Source organism: Bactrocera tryoni, chromosome 3 (genome assembly GCF_016617805.1).
Source record: "Bactrocera tryoni isolate S06 chromosome 3, CSIRO_BtryS06_freeze2, whole genome shotgun sequence".
Taxonomy (NCBI): domain Eukaryota; kingdom Metazoa; phylum Arthropoda; class Insecta; order Diptera; family Tephritidae; genus Bactrocera; species Bactrocera tryoni.
The window spans coordinates 52,828,499-52,832,646 of NC_052501.1; the positions used below are offsets into that span (position 1 = coordinate 52,828,499).

Consider the following 4,148-nt stretch of genomic DNA (forward strand, 5'->3'; position numbering starts at 1 on the left):
GTTGCGCAACCTTGCTCAATATGAATCTACGCAACCTTGTCTGCGAAGATGTTCGAGCAGCAAGCGAAGCGGTGACGAAAATCGGCGATCGTTTGTTCGTTTCTTTCGGCACAGCTCGGCTTTACTACCAACAACACAATGCTGCTATGCTTATGCTGTTGTTGTTTTTGTAGAACAATGTTTCAATTTTTGGTTGGTGACATATTCAATTAAAAAAGCAATTCTGTTGGGATTCGAACCTACGTACCTACGTACTCGTCGTAACTTTTCAAGCGCTTACAACCAACACCACCATTGACACTTGTATTGCGTTGTCCTAATTATGGTTTGGTTATGCATGAAAGAAATATACAATGGATCGCCGATTGTTACCTCTTTCCTTGCTGCTGCTGCGCATATGTATGTTTGTATGCTTGTTCATTATTGAAGTTATACTGCTTTTTCTTTCCTTTGTCTTTCATTTCTGCGAATTCTCAACTATTTTATGTGCCCTTTTGTTAAAATACCCTGCGTTGGCCCTTGAAAAATTAAGGCTATACTTTACAGGATTATTTCTGTAGTTAGTCTTCATTTACATTTTTTGGAAATCGACCCGCGATGACGAGGTATATCGTTTTATCTGACAGCGTGAGGTTTAAGAAGTTCATTTCTAATTTTGTCTTGTGGCATATTAGAAATGATGTTTCTTGGAAAATCGTTCGCTTACAACGGATAAAACTACTTCTGAGTGGTGATTTTAATGAATAAAGTTAAGACTATACTTCTCAGGATCATTCATTCCTTTCATTTCTTCAACGAAATTAATGACCTTTAGAAATATGCATATTTGCATTATTTCGTTGTCATTTCCATATTCGTAGCAATAGAATTTCTATGGCATAAGTAAAGTAATGGCCGCCGATGTCACCCCTTGCCGCTGTAGCAGCTTCACCTACAAACATGCGTAAATATGTATGTATGTATACGTATGATCGTGAATACATATCGACGCAGATTTTTGCGAGAAGCACCAGAAAGTTGTGCAATTCATGATTTTTGGCTTTTGCCATCGTCGCGAAAAGACGACTTGTTGGCAAAGGCATGCTCGGGGATATGTTACGGCCTGTGTTTTTATGAATGAAGCGAGATTGCTTGTGGAATTTGCGCCTGCGTTCATGAATGAAATCGTTTTTGTTGTAAAATGTACTACACTTGTTCTTCGCCAATTTGGCTGCCATATTGTCTTGTGAAGGCAATTTTTTGTTGGTGACATACTCATATGTGTACGCATATGTATGTTTGTATGCTTGTGCATTATTTGTTTGGCAATGTATGCAAATATATGTACATATAAGTATATATGAATGTATGAACATGCAAGTCAATGCGCGCACATGTAATAAGTATATTGATAAGTGATGAAAATATGATTTCAATTTCTGTGCGCGCTCATGCGTATACATACACTCATATAAGCATGTGCAGATACACAAGATAGGATAGAAGATGTATGCCTTTTAACATCGTATACTATACAAATAAATATTTTTCTTACTAATAGAAATTAAATTTATCACAGCAATATACATAATATACATATACATAATATTGCTGTGATAAATTTAATTTCTATTAGTAAGAAAAATATTTATTTGTATAGTATACGATGTTAAAAGCAAAAAATTATAAATTTATTCTGTCGAGATTCGAACCTGTTACCTGTGGTATCATCTTGACTTTCCAAGCGCTTACCACCAACACCACCATTGACACTTAAGTTGCGCTGACTTAAGTATGGTTTGGTTATGCATGTACATAAGAAACATACGATGGTTCTAATAATTTTGTTTAAGTATAGAAATATGCTTTTGTAGAACTTTTGCTTTCGCAAACATACAGACAAATGTGCAAACGACATAATATATGTATGTATGATTGTTTCGCATTTTGCTTCTACGCCGGTCAAATTTCTATACAAAAATCAGCTGAAATGTGTGAAAAAATAAAAAATGGACAACTTCTTCTTCTTAATTGCCGTAGACACCGCTTACGCGATTATAGCCGAGTTAACAACAGCGCGCCAGTCGTTTCTCCTTTTCGCTACGTGGCGCCAATTGGGTATTCCAAGCGTAGCCAGGTCCTTCTCCACTTGGTCCTTCCAACGGAGTGGAGGTCTTCCTCTTACTCTGCTTCCTCCGGCGGGTACAGCGTCGAATACTTTCAGAGCTGGAGTGTTTTCGTCCATTCGGACAACATGACCTAGCCAGCGTAGCCGCTGTCTTTTAATTCGCTGAACTATGTCAATGTCGTCGTATATCTCGTACAGCTCATCGTTCCATCGAATGCGATATTCGCCGTGGCCAACGCGCAAAGGACCATAAATCTTTCGCAGAACTTTTCTCTCGAAAACTCGCAACGTCGACTCATCAGTTGTTGACATCGTCCAAGCCTCTGCACCATATAGCAGGACGGGAATTATGAGCGACTTATAGAGTTTGGCTTTTGTTCGTCGAGAGAGGACTTTACTTTTCAATTGCCTACTCAGTCCGAAGTAGCACCTGTTGGCAAGAGCAATCCTGCGTTGGATTTCCAGGCTGACATTGTTGGTGGTGTTAATACTGGTTCCTAAATAGACGAAACTATCTACAACTTCAAAGTTATGACTGTCAGCAGTGACGTGAGTGCCAAGTCGCGAGTGCGACGACTGTTTGTTTGATGACAGGAGATATTTCGTTTTGCCCTCGTTCACTGCCAGACCCATTTGTTTTGCTTCCTTGTCTAGTCTGGAGAAAGCAGAACTAACGGCGTGGGTGTTAAGGCCGATGATATCAATATCATCAGCATACGCCAGCAGCTGTACACTCTTATAAAAGATGGTACCTTCTCTACTAAGTTCTGCAGCTCGAACTATTTTCTCCAGAAGCAGGTTGAAAAAGTCACACGATAGGGAATCGCCTTGTCTGAAACCTCGTTTGGTATCGAACGGCTCGGAGAGGTCCTTCCCGATTCTGACGGAGCTCTTCGTGTTGCTCAACGTCAGTTTACACAGCCGTATTAGTTTTGCGGGGATACCAAATTCAGACATCGCGGCATAGAGGCAGTTCCTTTCGTGCAGTCTTATTCGGCTTTGAAATCGACGAAGAGGTGGTGTGTGTCGATTCTCCTTTCACGGGTCTTTTCCAAGATTTGGCGCATGGTGAATATCTGGTCGGTTGTTGATTTTCCAGGTCTAAAGCCACACTGATAAGGTCCAATCAGTTTGTTGACGGTGGGCTTTAATCTTTCACACAATACGCTCGATAGAACCTTATATGCGATGTTGAGGAGGCTAATCCCACGGTAGTTGGCGCAGATTGTGGGGTCTCCTTTTTTATGGATTGGGCATAGCACACTTAAATTCCAATCGTTGGGCATGCTTTCGTCCGACCATATTTTACAAAGAAGCTGATGCATGTTCCTTATCAGTTCTTCGCCGCCGTGTTTGAATAGCTCGGCCGGCAATCCATCGGCCCCCGCCGCTTTGTTGTTCTTCAGGCGGGTAATTGCTATTCGAACTTCTTCATGGTCGGGCAATGGGACGTCTGCTCCATCGTCATCGATTGGGGAATCGGGTTCGCCTTCTCCTGGCGTTGTGCATTCTGTGCCATTCAGCAGGCTGGAGAAGTGTTCCCTCCATAATTTAAGTATGCTCTGGGCATCGGTCACTAGATCACCTTTGGGGGTTCTACAAGAGTATGCTCCGGTCTTGAAACCTTCCGTAAGCCGCCGCATTTTTTCGTAGAATTTTCGAGCATTACCCCTGTCGGCCAGCTTATCAAGCTCTTCATACTCACGCATTTCGGCCTCTTTCTTTTTCTGTCTGCAGATGCGTCTCGCTTCCCTCTTCAATTCTCGGTATCTATCCCATCCCGCACGTGTAGTGGTCGATCGTAACGTTGCGAGGTAGGCAGCCTGTTTTCTCTCCGCTGCGACGCGGCACTCCTCGTCGTACTAGTTGTTCTTTTGCACTTTCCGCAAACCAATGGTTTCGGATGCAGCTGTACGTAAGGAGTTTGAAATGCCGTCCCACAGTTCCCTTATACCGAGTTGTTGACGAGTGCTCTCAGAGAGCAGGAGTGCAAGCCGAGTAGAAAATCCTTCGGCAGTCTCTTGTGATTGCAGCTTTTCGA

General features: G+C 42.2%; 1 pseudogene; it reads left to right on the plus strand.

The window, feature by feature from the left end:
* Window positions 1–529: 529 nt before the first annotated feature.
* On the plus strand, window positions 530–732 carry LOC120773180 (annotated as a pseudogene).
* The last annotated feature ends 3,416 nt before the right edge of the window (window positions 733–4,148 follow it).